The following is a 20,198-nucleotide window of genomic DNA, read 5'->3' as shown; positions in this document are numbered from 1 at the left end:
AGGATCAGTTATTCTAGCACCATCCGCAGAATGCCCCAGCGCCTGCTTTTCTCTGAGGCTTTGTGAAGTGCTGATGGTCAGCATGCGCCACGCCATGTCCATTGTGCTTCCTGTTGTTTACTAAAGGGATAATGCTGAAATGGCAGGGGACAAGGTCACACCTCCAGAAATAAAAGATGTAGCCACAGTGCCACCCAGTATTGTTGTGATGACAGAAACGAATACACGTCGGTACAAGTAGACCTGCTTTTGATACTCAATATTAATTTGGAAATGGATTTATAATCAATTTTGCTTGGTCCAAGAAATGACGCAATTTATAAGGGATGGTGTCATCTGCATAACCATAAATGATACATATGCAGGCTGTGTGACTGTATGATCATTATATGGTCACATAGACACAGTTGTGTTTCCTTAAACTAAACACACATTTTGAAATATTTTCACTGAGTTTAATAATAATAATAATAGATTGCATTTATATAGCGCTTTTCGAGACGCTCAAAGCGCTTTACAGTTCCACTATTCATTCACACACTGGTGGAGACAAGCTACAGTTGTAGCCAAAGCTGCCCTGGGGCAGACTGACAGCAGCGAAGCTGCCGTATCGCACCATCGGCCCCTCTGGCCAACACCAGTAGGCGGTAGGTGAAGTGTCTTGTACAAAGACACAACAACCGAGACAGACAGAATAGGGGATCGAACTGGCAACCTTCCGGTTAGAAGATGAGCTTCCCAACCCCCTGAACCATGGTTGCCCCTACAAGCTAAAGTCAAATAAAAGAAAAGGTAACACTCGAGTTACAAAACTAGTTGTATGTTTTTAGTCATAAACACGCACAACTAGATTTTTCCTTATTTGCCTCTGAGGTATCTGAATATTCATGTCATTGAAATGCATGGCACACTGACTGATGGTCTTGGCTTTCTTTTTTTAGCTTTGTGCTGTTTAAAATTGTGATTTTTGTGCTAGTGTGCAGGAGCACGCAGGTGACATGAAGTGATCGAACTCATAGCAGCTATATATCTGAATGGGTTGGTGAGTGTCACCTGAGCCCCCCCGTATTTCATACTGGGATTATCACTGGTTGGTCGCTGTTTGCCTGAGGATTAAAACATCGTGCCTTACAAGCCTTTAAAGCTGTCGACAACAGGTCTATTTATGAATGAGCAGTCAAAGTGAAACTAGGTTTATGTAATGTCATTCTGTGCTGTTTTACTGGCCAGTTTGTACATCTGTCTTGCATAAAAGGGGACATAAGCTGTAAATCTGCTTGACCCCCCCCACCCTGTAACCACTTTCAAATTCAACCCTGTTGAAGTAAATTCCCATGCATATCCAACCCCTCATAATCCCATGATATAAAAGCTTGACTGTAACAAAGCAAAAGAGTATCTTATTGTCTTTCCTTTTTTTTCCTATTGAGGGAAAGAGAAGAGCCCTGCCTTTGCAAGACGTGAATGCTAACAGCTTTGCTCCCGGCATATTTGTGTAAAAGAGTGAGAAAATAGCTAGGGAGGACTTTGAAGGTATCATTCACACTGCCTAACAAAGGAAACAAACTGCAACGTTCATTTTGTGACAAAAAGATTAATGGCACTAAGAATGGGATTGTTTTTAGATCGAAACATGAAAAAAAAAAAACCCCACATCAGACGATATTAGTTGTACCATCAAACCAAGTTTATATACTTAAACTATACAGGCTTTGTAAATGATAATTGCCTTAAAACAAGGACGGGGGGTTCTCATCCGTGCATAACTCATCAGAAGCTATTAACGATGGCTGTCATTAAAATTCGCTTCATCTGATGTCACATTTTACGTCTGTGATATCTGGAATATTGTGTGCATAGGGACATGCTTGCTGCTGGCTGCCGGCAGCCTGGTTGGGTGTGTGCAGGCATCAGTTGCGAGTGTCTCGCCTGTCTAAGGTCATCTCGTCAAAAGCCATGGGCTCAGTCAGAGCCGGGGGCCGTGCTGGCTCAATCCATAAGTGATTTTTTTTGTGTTTGTGTGGGTGACAGGTGGTGTGAGGAAAACTCGATAACCCTGAAAAATATGTTGATATCATGTAACAAAAGATTTTACAGCCTGTATAGCCATATTATTTTACTCGTTCATTCACTGCAATAAATGTCAGTTTGAGCTGCAATAATTTACAGAAAGATCTGCATGAAATGCAATGAATGCCTCATTTAATTGCTTTATTTTTAGTAATGAATATCCATCTTTTTTGCAGTTAATCCAAAACATTTCATCTAATCACTGTATTCTTATTCTAAAATGATCTTTCACAAAGCATTTACTATAATTGCCAAGGTCTTTGCCATCAATGATTACGTTTGTAAAATTGGAAAGAAATCATCTGCACCATCTCTCAGCTATGAAATGAAAAGCAATGTTTTATTTAGCAAAATGAAGAGTAAACAGTGGTTCCGACTACACAGAAAACCATTAAAATCATGTATCTTAAAGTGTTTTAAAATAAAGATAAGTTGACACCAATTAAGGCACTGCACTGCAGAGGTGGGGCTGTATAAAGTGTGAAAAAGTGTGTTTACTGAAAAGCAAAGACTAGACATTAAAAAAACAGACCCTAAAATCAATGGGCAGTCTCATTCTAATACAGTGCTACAATGTGACAGGGCATGAACCCAGCTGGGCTTGTAACCGAGCCAAGATTCATTGGTATTCCTCTGGGGTTACTGCTAGGTAAAAGGTATCAATAGATGCACATGGCCTTGGTACGTGACTCTGACATGACTTACTGTGTGGGGTCCTATAATTTATTTTGTTTCCAGCATGTGGCTGTTTTTATCCTTTGGGGCAAGACTGTTACACCTTTAACTTATTCCCACATATGGCTCTTGCAGTGGTGACATAACAAAAATAGTCACATTGTCAAACCGATGGCAGGCTAACTGACAGTCCGATCGGGGCAGGCGGGGAGAATGAAATGATTAGGGAGAAAGAAGAAAGTGGGAAATTTTTAAGGCGGAACGGGCTGAAATGTTGACAGGATGGGACGGGGGAGGGGACTGATTGACAGTGTTATAGCTGCGCAACAAGCTGGCATGCCCCTTTTTTTTCTCCTCCACCCATCTGTTCGCAAGGATTACTCATAGAGACGGGTGGACAGGAGGAGAGAGGAAGCTGGAGGAAGAGGGCAGGGAGGAGAGGAGATCCATCATCGCAACCTGCGATAACTGAATTCAAACCACTTTTCCATGACTTCTTTTCAGTTAAATAAACTGCTGTGATAATGACTCACTGTTAAAATTATGGCTCACTGCAATATAGTAGAGGGCTCTCATGGGACTATTGAGGTAACAATGATAGTGCCGGAAGGTGGAAACACTGTAGTGATGTGTTATGTAATTGCTGAGTGTGCTCTACTTACTAAGACTATTGCTCCCCAGAATGCTGTATAGCAGTGGCCTGTTGGCTGTGCCACTCACAAGCCATTATATTTGCTGCTCAGTATTTATTTATTTATTTTGTATTTATTTATTTTTTTCCTGTCTTGCAATGCAGATTTACGTTCCTAAGTGGACCTCAGTATTTGCTCAGTATTACAAAAGCAATCACATTCTTTCCAGCCTTCTAACATTTATACATTACTACTTGAGAATGACTGTAAAACTCCCTGCACTGTTAATCTGAATGTGTTAATTCGCATCAATGCACCACGCTCCTGTCTGTTTGTGTGTCCTCTGCATGTGCACTGGAGTGTGCTGATTATCAGGTGAGCAGCAGATGATGCCAGGACATGTGGCTGCTATTTATCCAGTCATAAACAATCCCCTGTGTTCAAACAGTTGCTGAGTAATTACACTAACCCGTGCTGGCCTTTTAGGCTGTGGATTTATGGGGACTTTGGCTGTTTTTATTATGTGACCTTAAGGATTTTCCATGTTTACACTTGAATCTGTTCCCAAAAAACCTTTTATAGCACGTGTCTGACCTGTGAATGTCTCAGATAACCATACTACTCTAAACAAAATCAAACTTAAATGATCTGTTATAATAATTTTCATGTCTTGCACTCGAGTAGCTTTACACGATTCACAGTTTCACAGTTCAAAACAATTGTCGAAAATAGGGCACTTCAGCTACTTTCACACTCCTTTTAAACCAGCTGTCTTCTGATTGGCTTCCCCATTGTAAACAAAAGGGTTGACCAGGATTATGGGTGGTGCTGTGTCCCAGAGATAACCATATTAGGGATATCTACTCTTACTGACAGCATACAGAGCCAAGAGTAGAAAAAACAGTCTAAAACTGAGCGTTTTGAGCTTGAGCTTTTGGCCCATAGAGTTTACTCGCACATAGGCTAATGGGGTTGTCGTAGCTATTCAGAGGTTACAGCATCCACAAGGTTTATTCTAGTGTTCTCGGTTTTCTTACTTGTACTTGCTGAGTGTACAGGGAGTGCAGAATTATTAGGCAAATGAGTATTTTGTCCACATCATCCTCTTCATGCATGTTGTCTCACTCCAAGCTGTATAGGCTCGAAAGCCTACTACCAAATAAGCATATTAGGTGATGTGCATTTCTGTAATGAGAAGGGGTGTGGTCTAATGACATCAACACCCTATATCAGGTGTGCATAATTATTAGGCAACGTCCTTTCCTTTGGCAAAATGGGTCAAAAGAAGGACTTGACAGGCTCAGAAAAGTCAAAAATAGTGAGATATCTTGCAGAGGGATGCAGCAGTCTCAAAATTGCAAAGCTTCTGAAGCGTGATCATCGAACAATCAAGCGTTTCATTCAAAATAGTCAACAGGGTCGCAAGAAGCGTGTGGAAAAACCAAGGCGCAAAATAACTGCCCATGAACTGAGAAAAGTCAAGCGTGCAGCTGCCAAGATGCCACTTGCCACCAGTTTGGCCATATTTCACAGCTGCAACATCACTGGAGTGCCCAAAAGCACAAAGTGTGCAATACTCAGAGACATGGCCAAGGTAAGAAAGGCTGAAAGACGACCACCACTGAACAAGACACACAAGCTGAAACGTCAAGACTGGGCCAAGAAATATCTCGAGACTGATTTTTCTAAGGTTTTATGGACTGATGAAATGAGAGTGAGTCTTGATGGGCCAGATGGATGGTCCCGTGGCTGGATTGGTAAAGGGCAGAGAGCTCCAGTCCGACTCAGACGCCAGCAAGGTGGAGGTGGAGTACTGGTTTGGGCTGGTATCATCAAAGATGAGCTTGTGGGGCCTTTTCAGGTTGAGGATGGAGTCAAGCTCAACTCCCAGTCCTACTGCCAGTTTCTGGAAGACACCTTCTTCAAGCAGTGGTACAGGAAGAAGTCTGCATCCTTCAAGAAAAACATGATTTTCATGCAGGACAATGCTCCATCACATTGTCCTGCATGTACTCCACAGCGTGGCTGGCAAGAAAGGGTATAAAAGAAGAAAAACTAATGACATGGCCACCTTGTTCACCTGATCTGAACCCCATAGAGAACCTGTGGTCCATCATCAAATGTGAGATTTACAAGGAGGGAAAACAGTACACCTCTCTGAACAGTGTCTGGGAGGCTGTGGTTGCTGCTGCACGCAATGTTGATGGTGAACAGATCAAAACACTGACAGAATCCATGGATGGCAGGCTTTTGAGTGTCCTTGCAAAGAAAGGTGGCTATATTGGTCGCTGATTTGTTTTTGTTTTGTTTTTGAATGTCAGAAATGTATATTTGTGAATGTGGAGATGTTATATTGGTTTCACTGGTAAAAATAAATAATTGAAATGGGTATATATTTGTTTTTTGTTAAGTTGCCTAATAATTATGCACAGTAATAGTCACCTGCACACACAGATATCCCCCTAAAATAGCTAAAACTAAAAACAAACTAAAAACTACTTCCAAAAACATTCAGCTTTGATATTAATGAGTTTTTTGGGTTCATTGAGAACATGGTTGTTGTTCAATAATAAAATTATTCCTCAAAAATACAACTTGCCTAATAATTCTGCACTCCCTGTATACACTGCAGATACAAACAGGGCAGAGCCAAGACTGCAAAGGGTATCAGTCACTGCCAGCTGTGAGTCATGCTCAACACTCAGCACTTTTCATCTATGCTAACTGACCTTTTTATTTGAAGTACAGCCAGGGATTGAGCCACTTGTAAAGTTCATAAAATGATCTGTCATGTGTATGTACAAATTATATTTGTAGGTCTGTTAGAGTCATACATTCGAGTAATATATACGTCTGTCAGAAAGGAAAAAAATATGTATTTAGCGTATAATTGCAACCAAGTGGAGTTTATGGCTTTGCAAAAACTGCAGTAGCTCCTTGAAGTGATACTAACCGTAACACAATGGGAGCATATTACTAAGACGAAAATATAAAAAGAAATGCCAACTGAAAAAAAGCACTAGAACAGACATGCCATCAGCAAAAACTGGGGCTGGGGTATTCGAAGAAGAAGCTGGCTGACACATTCAGTAACATCATTGTGCACACGTAGCATGTAGCTGCAGTAGCATTACAAGTGAATCAGAGCAAAGCATAAGCACTTTTTATAGTCACTGAACCTGGGTGACCCTCTTCTTCTACTCTATAGGTAGAAGCATTATTCTATCAGTTATACACATAAACAATTAGAATAACTGAGGAAATTTAAAATCAACATTTCAAAAGATGTTTCACAATTGTTAAGAAAATGATGTGAACAAGCAGCCACTTGCTCAACCTGTTCTCAGAGAAGCGTAACACAAACAGATTTTTGAATCACATTTACAGAAGAAGAATGGGTCAGCATCCCGAGAATGTCACATGTCACTCACATTGGAATAACCGGAACAAACCATCATTCAGACTCACAATTTCATCATATATATAGAACTCGTTCAGACTGCTGTCTCCTCTCATGCTGCCATATCATCAACTACATAATGACATAACCTTAGCTACCCATTAATGGCTTAAACCTCTCCCTATATAATGATTTTTTACATCTCTATGCTACTTTTAAATTCAATAATATATCACTCATTAAAGAGAGAAAAATGTAAATTGGCACATCGTGGAGAAAATGTAGTCGAGCAGTCAAAATATACTCAGAAGCAATCTCTGACTCACCTCCGAGGATTTATTCTCAGCTGCTGTTTGTCTTCAACGGATATTTCAACCTGAAAAAACAAGACGAAAATGACTATAAATAAGGAGTTTACCTCAGATTAGAAATACTATAAATAATTAACGTCTAAGCATTCATGGAGAATGACGCTGACTCCTTTGACATTATGTAGCAAGGGTGCTTTTACTGCATAATATTTGGCAAAGAAATTATAAGTCTATTTAAAGTCTATCACAGCTTCCATTTATGCCAACTCAGACCAAAAACCTAATCAGCATCATGTTAGAGGGAAGGATTTGGAGTTAAAAGACGTGTTCACTGCTCTCAAAAAAGACCTTGGATTTCAAAAAGACTCAGAAGCTTCAATTAACTAAATACACTTGGCAAACGCTTATTTAGACCTCTTTGATTCATTCATTGCACGAGGCCAGCGTTACCCACCAGCACTACATAAATACGTGGGCACCTCCACTTATCTCTCCAGGGAAAACCCAGTAAATGACTGCATATTGCTGAACACAAGGACCTCAATCAATAACCAAAATCTCTCCTGTCATTTTTATTACTTTTATCTCCAGTAGGGACACACGCACAATGAAAGGTTACCCACCACCATACACGCACTTGCACGCAGCGACCTCTGCTTCCCCCAAACGGGCGTCCCTTCGTGACCGTGAATGCATTATCATAATCTCCTGAGAGATACTCCATTCATCTCATATTAGCAAAACAAATGTGACAGACAAAGGACGGTGGCACATTTGGACTTGAAGCCATTAAAACTGTAGTTAGCTCAGATGGGAAAGATGGTGAGTCATGCAATAAAGCGAGGTTGAGCTGTTTGAATTTACTAGATGATGTAAAAAGATGAGAAAGGGTTCTTGATCTATTACTTAGATGCTATCACTTAGAGGAAGAACCTGGATGTTCCAGCCTAAGCCCAAAATGTGATCTGAAGGAAGTAAACAATAAAAAAAGGAAGGCAGTTTGTTGTTGTATAACCTCACCTTATAATTAAACAAACCCTGCATCGATTTCATCTTAATGAAGATGACTGAAAGTGCATTGATTTAAATGTGTCAGGATAAGCTGAATGAATTTTTCATTGTGAACTGATCTGATCCGATTTGAACTGAGCTGCATTGATCTTATCTCAGCTGAGTTGAAACAAATTGAACTGAGACAAAAGGGGGTACAGATCAGGGAAAGAGGAAGAAACAGTGTGAGATGTTAATGAATGGAGGCAGGAATGTAGCAAGACTTATAAAAAAAAGGCAGAGCGAGGACGATGAGGGGGAAAGAGTGCTTTAAGAGAAAGAGAAGAAGAACAAACATTAAAAAATGAAGAGAGAGCGGGAATCAGAAGCATCCATTTTTAATCTGCAAATCTAAAAGCGCTTCATCATCTTAGCGCAAGGAGGGGGATGGAGAGAGATACACATATAGTATAAAAGGAGAGGAGAGGAGAGCTGGGAGGTGCTACAAGAGCAAAGCTAGCAGAGCTGACCCCATGCTCTAGCAGGTTGCCATGGAGACAAAAAAGAGACATGCAGAGAAGAATAAAGAATACAGTTTCCCTTTCAAGAAAACACTTAAACATATGGGGACCAAACCAAACTATAGTAAAACTTTGGGGGTGCATGTAGGTTTGTGTTCAAACAGTCAACTTAGCATAAAGTAAATCTGGTTTCAATAGCTTCATAAATTGGATGTAAAAATAGTGATTATTGGTGAGACCTGGGTTAAGGAGATAGATGGATGGATGGATGGCTCCTTTCAGTGTGGAGCCAGCTGACATACATAGCCAAAACATAAGATTGACTTGGCTCAAACAGAAACAAGATTGCTTGTAAAGGTAAAAAAAACAAACAAACAAAAGAAAAAAATAGAAATAGAAAATTCAATAGAACATTAAATAAATCAGAACCTGTAATTTAGAATAGTTTGTTAAAAGAGGTTTCAATATCACCGGTCAACAAGAAAAGAAAACCCCACAAAAAGCAGAAACTAGAAGATCCTTGTCAGAGCAGCAGGTGTACTAGTTAGAAATATTTGAACAGAATTAAGACAAAAAAGTTAAATTAACATCTCAGTACATAAAACAGGGATTTCTAAATTTTCAAATGTTTAACCAGCTGCTTGCAGTCTTCCTTTTCCATCGTTTCCACCAAAATCCATAGCCAAAGAATATATAACCGCATCAGTAATTTCAATGCACCATTTGCTTTTCCTTTCACATGAATGAGCGATCCCACGATGCTGGGTTGAGTTTTTTGTTTTCTTAAACACATCACCAGCTGCTAACATCTCATCCTCGCATACCTTTGTAGCCTGGTTTTCCTCAACAGAGTGATTTTACCTCAAGTGGTGTAACAAGTTTGTTGTTTCCACCTTTAGCAGTAACAGTTTTCTTGAATATTTTGAAATGTACTGTGCTTTGTTTGAGGTTATTGACCAAATTCCCTTTTCCTTACTCCTGTAAGAAAAATCTGTATTTTTCACATTCACATTGTTGTTTATCTTTTAATTTCTGTGATTTGCCAAAATTTGTTTTCTCCAAGTGCTTCACTGATTTCATTTTAAACAAATGGGAATTATTTTTAAAACCCAGGACAAGAGACAAGTTACCTCACACACAGAACAAAGTCTTAAGTAAACATTTTCACTTCACCTTGAGAAGAATTCATGAAGTAGAAACAGATCTGATCTCAAAGAAACTAAAATAACTCTGTGACAACAGTATGTATGTGAACTGTAAGCTCCGATGATGAAGGCCACTGTTTCTCTACGTATGTGCTTACACCAACTAAACTGTGATCACCATTCTGGATTATTAAAGTCATATATATGCCAAGGCCTGGTGAAATACCGCTTTGATTTATTATCTAGCTCCTGTTTCAATTAGCCTTCTGAGTTTATGAATCCACCGGGAGCCAGTAAACTGCAAGCATCTAAATGTATCGGTGTGTGGATTTTTCATCCTGTGATAGAATAACTGACCCCAGGCATGAATAGAAATTGTGAGTGTGGGCTGTAATCCCTTAGGCCAAGGGGGCCAGAGCAATCAGCGATGGTGGCAGCTGCCTGAAAAGCACACTTAACACATGCCCTGACTGCCTGGCCTCTTCACTCCCTACCTTTAAAGTAGTGAAATATTGTGTCCAGACAAGTATACCATCAAGTCTTACTCGCTTGCATTTGATCTCCACACACCATCTGACTTGAAGCCAGAGTGGGAGGAGCAAATACAGGCTTTCGGTCCCACAACAACAATAAGAAAGAGTTGCAGGTATTTGCGACCATGTTTTGGTTTCATTGTGAGATGAGAAGAAAAAAAACAACAAAAAACGAGTGCTTCCATTGGATGTAGCACCCGAACAGTGACAAATGTCTATCTATAGATGCTTTTTTTGTGCACTTTTTCAGACATACCATCTGTGCGTAATGACATTTTGCTGTGATTGTTTACTACTGTGATTGTGCCCATGCACATCAGTCTACATGTTCCTTTAGAGACAGAAAATGACAAATGACCTTATTAAGATGCTAGCCTGGTTGGGTTCAGTGGACCGATTCATAGTGTTGTATAGATGTATAGCTCCCTTGGGCAAAGAGAAATTAAAACTGTATTTGATTTTTTTTTTTTAAGCAAATCCCACCATTAATACAAGTGCTGCAGTTTAAATGTTGAAGATACCACCAGTTCCTGTCAGGCTGAACCTCTTTCAGTTTACAGCTTATGCAGTCCAGACAGATGGAAATTATATAATGGTATTTCTTATGATCCGGCTACATTAAAAAAGGCCACAAGTCAGTGTCAGTTTGACCATTCAGACTGCTTTTGAAGCCTCCCCCACAACGATTTAAACCCATACATTCCCTTGTAATGGTTGTGTGTGTGCTAGAGACACAGACTGAAAGGGAGGGTTGGTTACCATGACTGTTCTAAGGGGTTTTTAATTTTAACAGTCTGTGAGCATCCTTCAGATGACAGACAGCACACATAGTCCAGTCCCACACAGAAAAGGGCCGCCAAAGAGGAGCTGGTTTTAATCAGAGAGATTTATAACCTCCCGCAAGTTTATTTCTTCCTTCAGAGGTTAAAGAGGCAGTTCTCCCATCTGTGCTTTTCCCACTCGACACCGCACAGCGCACACAATGGAGTCATCAAGAATGTCAAACATACACACAGAGACGGAGGAGAAAGAAAGATAAATCAAGATTAAAGAACAGCAGGAAGCAGCTTTTTAGTTTCATTGGCTGATTCTCTACTGAGCTTTCTGCAGCTGGGTGATGCATACTGTAAAAAAAGAAATCCAGGTATGAGCTCTCTGGGGATTGATCCAATCAACAAACTCATCTCAATGTCCCAGCAGAAGGATGAAAGCACGGGTGAAGCAGGGAGGGAGTAAAAACGTGTTTGGAGCAGCAGAAGAAGAAACAGGCCGACTGTAGGGAAAGAAATGATGTGCAAGATGAGCCAATGAGCCAAAACTGGTGTAGATGAAATACTCTGACTCTGATTTAACAGTCAAGTCACAGTAAGAGGGTTGTGAGTGTCTGGATTCCTGCAGGCTTTATATGGAAATGCTCATTTGGGCTGTAAAACTTAATTTAACATAAACATGCACTCCTACCCCTAAAGCTTTAACATTTTACTTCCTTCACAGACCACAGATCTATGCAATTAAGCACCTTGTTTGAGTTTACTATTCAGTGACACTCCACAAGAGATAACAGCTGCTCTATCAATCTGACAAGAATCTTATGATGTCCTAAATTAACTATTATTACAGATTTCAATAACAAACTTAGAACATGAAAGCAAAGACCACACTGTAAAAATCTTTATCTACAGGAGTTTTTAGACTGCAGGACTTTTTTCATAATCCATGTTATTGTTGAGGGATTTGCCTTTTTTGGTGTGAAACTGAAGAACTACATTTGTTGTGGTCTTTTATGGTCTAGCAGGCTAAGTGCTCTCCCAGCACGGTCGACACTTAAGTGCTTACACTAAGTGTTCTAACCAAGCGGCAACATCGGGGCTGAATGAAACCAACATGGTGGTTTGTTTATTTGTCACTTAAAACTGACTTCACATAAACGAATCTTTTCTGTTAAAAGGCCCAAATTTATTTATGAAAAATAAATGTGGTTATAGCGTTGTACAAAATATAGTTTTCATCTCTCAATCTAAATTTCCTTTCATGACAACTTTTTATTTTTCAGCTACATATGTCTTATATAAGTTATGCATTATTTTTGATGGGCATGTCTGTGCTGACCACTGTTTGTCTACTACAGTAGGTGTCCATTTAACCAAACTGATCTGTCAATGAGCCGTAGGTTTGAGTACCAACTTAAATGGTAAATGGGCTGGTACTTATATAACACCTTTGTTCTCAAATTGAGACCAAAAAAGCACTTCCTAATAAAAGTCTCATTTGCACAGACTCACACATGGATGCATCGGGCTCAATTGAACATTCAGTAAGAATACTTCAACATGTAGATGGAAGAAGTCGATGGATCGATCTACCAACCTTGGTAGATGATCCACTGCCATTCCTAAAGTACCGTTTCACACTAAATCAGCTGGTTCCAAACCTCAGAGCACACCGGGGTTAGAGGAATAAAGACAGCGAGGGGATGTGTGGTCACTCCTGTGACATGTTGAAACCAAACAAACACGTGGGTCAATGGTGGCGGTGGCAAACCAAAGACTGAAATGTCAGGTGTGGTTACACTTTTCAAAACTCAGTGCAGAAAATGCTTTCTTTAACATCTTTATTGCGGAATGTAAAGCTGGATATGGCAACGCATCCAACCTGAAGAAAACCCTGGTAAAACCCAAAATACAACTAAAAGCTGAGTGTACTGGATTTGAAGCTAAATTCATTGACACGCATGCTAACTTCAGTCTACCTGTTCTCTAGCATAGATCAAGCTGAGCCCCTATCATAAACAAACATGTTATGTCAGATAGTATGTCTGAAACCTTAACATTTAACTCTAATCGGTAATCAAATACCATGTAAAATTATAACATATTATCACTGTAAGAGTCATGTCAACATCACAGACATTTTTCAGGCAGTTTCTTTTGAAAGTACTAGTACCGGATTTTGTTACTTTTATATTTAAAACAAATTCCACACCAAATCCTTCTGTGCTGTTACTTTCTGGAGCATTTTGGATCTGCTGTTTCATTCATTGTATCAAAAATACTATTTAAGAAGTCAGTGCTCCGCTTTCTGGTCAGTTAAATATTTGTATTATTTTATCCACGTCTGCACTAATTAGCAAGTATCTTTATCTGCGCATCTTGCTAACCAAGTTGGTTATATCCACTCCAAATACGGTTAGTTCACACTCAACAAATTGCAATATTAGAGCTTCAAAACAGCACTCCACACCCATCTTTTATATCTTTTACAGTATATGGGTCACACACATGTATAAATAACCTTAAACCACCATTTAAAAAAACTTGTGTAAACGTTAACAAAAGGCTGAAAATTTGAACAACAGCTCTTAATGTAGGGCTTAAAAAACACACAAACACAAGAGTACTGGGTTCACAGTGAAGTTGGAGCTATTAAGCCTGCGTGCAACTAAAGAAATAGAACACCATTTTCACTGGCATACCAACAAATGACCAGCTTTAATCAATTCAGCATACATTAGAGCTAATATATAATGATATATTGAAGGTTATATAGTTCTTGGGGTAGGCCCCACTACACAAACACAGCCTTCATCACAAGTAAAGCAGCGCAGTAAAAGAGCTGCACATTTGTATTGAAAGAGACCTTTTAGTCACCCTTTCTGGTGAATGAGGCACAGGTCTAAACCAGTATTGGACATTGTGAGAACAATTTGGTTTTAAAATATCTTGAATATGCATTACAGTATGACTGCTATAAAAAACGAGGCCGCACAGAGCTTTAACTAGTGTCGCCATAGAGAGTGTCAAACAGAGTAGCATATGAAAACTTAACAGAGTAGGATGCAACTCGTCAGAAACATGCTGAAAAAAGTCCATACAGCCAGAACCCCGGAGACCCTCTTAACGAAAGCAACAACAGAAAAGGGATGTAAGGAAAAGCAAAGATGGAGACAGATGTAGAACTAAGCAATGAGAGTGAAAACGAGTGGAGGACACTGAGAAACAGAACGGTGGAAATGAGAGTGTGAGGAACAAAAGGCTTGTTTAAAAAAGGGTGAGCAAACAGCAGAGGTATATGGCCCTATAGGACGCCTTGGAGACATCTAATATTGACTGCATGTCTTCCACCTCACACAGAAAAAGGCAGAAGAAGAACAGATGAGGATTGAGGCCTCCTAATATTAGTAACAGAAGTGGAGAGGGATTTCTCTAAGTGATCTCATTAATTTAGAACTCCTCAAATACAAAAAAAAAGTTCTCAGGCTTAAAGCTGTGATGAGGAAGTGAGAAGCTCATACAAAGGCTTTCTGTGTCAGCGAAGTGCAGATCTGCCTGGCAGTGTGCTGTAACCAAGAGATTAAAGCAAATGGGATATCACTTTTTCCCTTTGGTTTAAGACAGGCACCGCATGAAGACTGATGCTTGATTGTAGCTTTATCAGACTAAGAAGCACATTTCTCCCTCTCCTGTCAGTCTTACTCCAGACAAACGAACACCTTGGAGGAACAGCCATCCTGCACAGGAGACTCTAGCTCCTGTTTATTAGTGTGTTTATTAGGATGTGCTTACTGAAAGCACAGCAGGTGTGGTATTCATACATGTGCCCTAGCATTATGTTATGAATGATTTTTCTAGTTAAAAATAAAAATATTAAGCACCTATTTTTTAACCTATTCTTCTCCATTTATGTTACATAGTCAGTGTAATGAGGCAATGTTAAAAAGGATTATGTTCAGGGACTAAATACCCGTGGCTAAGTGCTTTAAAAGGCCACTTCAGGGATCTGAACAGTGACTAAATAAGATTTGAAAACACTCAATCAAGCTGTGGCTCAGCCATTGATTAATTGTTTATTTAAGATATCAGCCCAGCCTATATCTTATTGGAACGATAATGTCCTTTAAAAAGTCGATATGCCAGCCAGGCCTCATGAACGTTTGTGAAATACTCACAAAGAGAATTCTATGTGGATTTTTTTTGCATGTTTGTTTACAATTTTTTCTTTTTTTAATGCAATATAGAACATATTTTATGTTAGGTACATTTAAAAAGTATGTGACAGGCATTTTATTTTAAATGAACCTTCAATATTTTTGTAAAGGTAATCAACTCATATGTGGAGTTCCTCAGGGCTCCGTGCTGGAACCTATTCTGTTTTTAATATATATTTTTCCTTTAAGATAATACAGCAGTTTCCTGATGTAAAAAGATTTATCTTATCATCTTTTTGCTGACAACATTCAGCTAAACCATTCATTTAAGCCTTCTGAAGTTAATAAGCTCTCCGCTCTGATTGACTGTTTAACCAACATTAAACAATGGTTGAACAACAATTGCTTACAGCTAAACCCAGACAAAACAGAAACTTTGATTATTGCACCAGACAGCGCAATACCTGATATTAAACAGTGACTGGGTGATTTAGGTTCCTCACAGAAGCATAACCTTAGAAATCTAGGTGTTATTTTTGATGAAGCTTTTTCTTTGGAGGAACATTTAAATCAGATATTAAGAACCTGTTTTTCTCAATTGAGGAACATTTCAAAACTTAGATCCATCGTGTCAACAAGTGAACTTGAGATGATAATCCATGCTTTTATCTCTACAAGACTCGACTACTGTAACAGTCTGTTCACTTGTCTAAACAAGAAAGGGCTAGCTCATCTACAGGTTGTTCAAAACTCTGCAGTGAGGCTACTGACCCGTTCGAACAAGGGAGCTCACATGACCCCTGTTTTAAAGTCGCTACACTGGCTACCAATCAGATTTAGGTTTGTCTTTCTGTGAACCCCTCTTTCCGGGGAAAGCTCTAAAATGTGTACTTGAGCTCCATATCACTCTCACTGAACAAGAACAAAGCAGGGGGATATCTAAGCAGCAGCAGATCTTTGCCATAAATGCATTAACATGTTTGTCTGTTTTTCTTCTGCATTTCGAAGTGCTATATTTGTTTATTGGCCATGGGGTCAAATAAATCTCAGTTGCCGCTCGCATGGCTTTCAGTTCTGTGGCTCTCGGCTTTGTTAATGTGACAACGTTGTCTGGGATAACAAAGGAAGGCTAATGTGCAAATTTGCCTGAGGCCTTCCTATTATCTGACAGCCATGAGTCATGCCCTCACCTGTGCAGAAAATTATGACGCTTGGTATAACTTATTTGGATGCTTTCATGGTTCAGTGATACAGTGATGCTGTTGTTTCCTTGCTGCAGTGTGCAGGACCACTGTTGCATGAACTGGACACAGATGATTCCATACAGTGCATACACTTGGCTCACACACACACCGCAAACCTCCTTTATTTGGTTCCTACCTTTGCCTTGATTTTGATTAAACAAATTCTTAATCAAACAACATTGATCTAAAGTCAAATTCTAGCACACAAAATAAACCAGACAGCAAACATCAGTCTGGGACCTACAAACCTATCAAAGATTGGCAGGTTTGAAACAGGCTAATATCACACTTCTGCCATCATTTGGATAAAGCTGTTAAGGTATTTTGATACATTTGTGACACTGTAGATAATAGACTGTGTCTGTGTCCCAGTAGCCTCATTCTTTGACACCAATCTCAGTACTATTGGGGACTTGCTATAGCTATCTTTTAACACCTTTCCATGGCTTATGGAGGAGATTTAAAGATTTCATGTGTTGTTTCTTTCACTTCTCCAAACCTCTTATCATTCCTCATAAGACTAGCAAAAACCTCGTTTTGGGCCAGGTCTACAAATCTGTCCATTCCAGCAAATCATCAGCACTGTGACTATAAAAGGCAGCTGTGCTGCTAAAAAAAGCAAATGGTCCAGTAAAATGGAAACATGGGCATAGCAGGAGTAATGACAAGTCACAAGCACGATTAACACCATTGTTGAACTGTGTCGAGCTAGGCATGGTTTAATAATATTCATGACTTGTATTCTCAGTATTCTATAGTGTAGTTTGTTTTTGTATTTCACCATGGCCACACATCACGGCTGACTGGTTAGGGTGACATTTTAGGGCTGTTAAATTAAGTAACTTCAGACTGGATACTATGCCACAAAAAAGTAGTTATATCAATAAAGTAGCAAATGGTTTACTGACATTTATGTAAAGATGCCAGTTTTTACATCGTGATGAATCCACGCAAGCAAAGTGCACTTAGTCTGTTAAGCATTTTAGCATCTTTGAGCACACTGCTTTGGATTTACATTGGAAAATTTGTGTGAAACAGTTGATGAAAACTTTAAATAGTATTAGTACTATTTGAGCACAATTACTTAAATAATACTGCCACACTGCAGTAATTCAAATAACCCCTCATTACAACCAAGGTATGCAGAATACTATAATTTTATTGTAACAGTTTGGGCCTGTTAGTACCAACTGATCATCTTTTAAATATCATACTTTGCCAATAGACAGAATAAAACATGGACCTAGCTTCCTTGTCGGGAGAAAAGGAGCTATGGAAGTCTGTGTTGTCCTGTGAAAACACTTTCCTGATGAGTTTATGGGCTTAGTCACTTGTTTGGCCGAGATCAATAACACCAGGGAAAACTAGGACTACTGGACTTAGCAAAGTAGCAGACCCCAGCAGCATGCTGTCAGCACATCTCACATAACACACACACAAAGAAGCAGAGATTATTCAGTTCTGCCCACGGGGCTTCACTGCCTTGTTGGAGAGTGGAGCTGAGCCCATGGTAGGCGAGACAGCATGGACCCAGCTGTAAAAGAGAGGCTGTAGCTATCTCTATAGAATGACCCTAGTCAGCAGTTTAGTACTACTAAAAACAGATGCTGTCAGAACTAATGAGTGTAGCTCGCAGCATTGCAGCTCAGGGTTTACATTGGGACAGTCCACAACAGATTGCCTTCTATTTACTAGTTGTTTGTAATCCTGATATAATACTTTGTTCAAAAGAGAAATAACTAAAACAGTGTGTTGTGCAGGAAAGTCCTGCTTTCTCTTGCTCATTGCAATATGGTTGACAATGATAATGACAGCAGGAAAGATTTGGGCAATCAAAGACACACTGAGTTAACCCACTCTACTCAATGCAGTGTTAATGAGGTTGTGAAGGAAACATGGGGCAAAGTGTTCAGCTGCACTGATGCACTCCTGGTCCCTAACCCTAATCCCAGAATCAATACTCTTCATGTCTAGATGTGATTTGAATGCATCCGCAACTAGATGTCCTGATACTTATGGATTTGTGATGCCAGGTCCACATCATCAAACAGAAGGGTGTTAATGAAAATGTCTACATACTAGTATGTGATTATATTTTGAAGTATTAAAAACTAAAAACAAAACAAACATATTCTCAGACAGAGAATAGCAGAACCACTACCCTAATGTGAGCCTGTATCCAGCTACCATTTCACAGAGAGGTAAACAACAGTATATCGCTACCACTTCAAAATGTGCCTCTATAACATGGACGATTGCAAGTGCAAGTGACAAGAGGGGAAAAGCACTCAATAATTCATTATTCAGTGCAGTGTCTTTTAGCCTGGCTTTGATTCACCAAGAAGCAATGCTCCTAAGCAAGGAGATAAGATACATATTTGCATGTTTTTGCATTTCCTGGATGCTACAGTCATAGCTCCTAGGCTGTCTGCAGCATAAACCCCTATGTTGAAGTCAGGAACATTACATCATCTACATCATCATAAACCTGAGCCTACTAAAAACGCATGGCATGAGCTACTGCCTCTTCTCCTCAGAAGCTGCTCTCTGAGGCACAAAATAATTTTTATTTAGATATAACTGGAAATTGCACTTATGAAAATTCATGTCAAATGTGCACAGGAGGATCTGGTGACAGCCTCCAGGGATGGCAGAGGGCAGCCAATGGTTTTTTTGGGCTGTGTTAATTACCCTCTGCGCAGCCTTCCTGTTCTCAGTAGTGGGCCCTGAGTACCAACCACCCCTGAGCATGCTCTCCACTGAGGAGCGGTAGAAGGCCAGCAACAGCTTCTGATCCAGGTTATTCTTCCTCAGGACACAGAGGAAGTAGACCGTCTCTGATGTGCTGAGACACTATCCACTCAAAACACTTCATGACTACAGACATGAGGGCTATAGGTCTCATCAAGGCTGTCGTTTTGGTGATGGGAATGATAGTGGAGGCCTTCAAATAGGTGGAAACGGTGGAATAGCCTGGTGAGGATCCCTGCCAGTTGGTCTGCGCAGGCTTTAACCACAGCCCCAGCCTCTCACCATCCTCCTGACCTCATGTTTCTAGAGGAACCCTCTTTACTCAGGTTGAGTAAAGAGGGTGTTTAACTGCTCTGCGTTTGAGGCTGCTGTCAGGGGTTGGGGGGGTTCTGGCATTTGTAGTTGATTTGTAGTAGATGAGGGCCTGGTTGGCTCTCCTCACAGGGGTTGTTGTCTGTGAAGAAGCCTCTATCCTCGTCCTGATGACCTCCATGGCCTGTTTGATGCCCAGCCTCATGTTGGCTCTGGCGGTGCTGTACAGAGAACTGTCCCTCCGCCTGAAGGCTGCGTTACGAGTTCTAATCAGAGCCTTTACATCACTCTTCATCCAAGGATTTCGGTTAGGAAAAGCCCAGATGGTTTTGGTCACTGTCATATTATCTACACAGCACTAACTGTAGAAAAGTACAGACTGAGTGAAGGTCTCCAGTCTGTCAGATCAAAACAGTCCTGTAGCTGGAGGAGAGCATCATCTGGTCACGTTTTAATGACCTGGGTACTTGGAGGGGTTTGTTTCCTGAGGGGGGTGTAGGCAGGGATGAGGAGCAGAGAGTGGTGTTCAGATTGTCCTAGGGCGGGAGCCATGTTGCTCTGTAGACCTGCTCGTTGTTACTGTACACATGGCCCAGTGTCCTGTAAAACATACCTTGTCCCCAGCAACAATATGAACATCCTCCGGGTGTGTGGTTGAGTGCTGAGTTAACGTTAGCATTGGGGGGGGGG

General features: G+C 40.2%; 1 protein-coding gene across 11 annotated transcripts in view; it reads right to left on the bottom strand.

Annotated features, from left to right (window-relative positions):
* Positions 1-20,198, bottom strand: part of nrcama (neuronal cell adhesion molecule a) — a 67,034-nt gene that overhangs the window by 33,255 nt on the left and 13,581 nt on the right. For 9 of the 11 annotated variants that reach the window (XM_005725204.1, XM_005725212.1, XM_005725208.1 and 6 more), the window contains exon 1: positions 7,104-7,133. The exons of 1 other annotated variant lie outside the window; for it this stretch is intronic. The gene's annotated coding sequence lies outside the window, so the exon portion shown is untranslated. Of the gene's footprint in view, positions 1-7,103; positions 7,134-20,198 lie in introns of those variants that run through there. One more of the 11 variants, XM_005725205.1, reaches the window with a different exon arrangement.

Source organism: Pundamilia nyererei, unplaced genomic scaffold (assembly GCF_000239375.1).
Source record: "Pundamilia nyererei isolate P.nyererei 1_Seehausen unplaced genomic scaffold, PunNye1.0 scaffold00014, whole genome shotgun sequence".
Lineage (NCBI taxonomy): Eukaryota > Metazoa > Chordata > Actinopteri > Cichliformes > Cichlidae > Pundamilia > Pundamilia nyererei.
The sequence above is the reverse complement of the archived record's forward strand: the minus strand, read 5'-3'. Positions and strand labels throughout refer to the sequence as shown.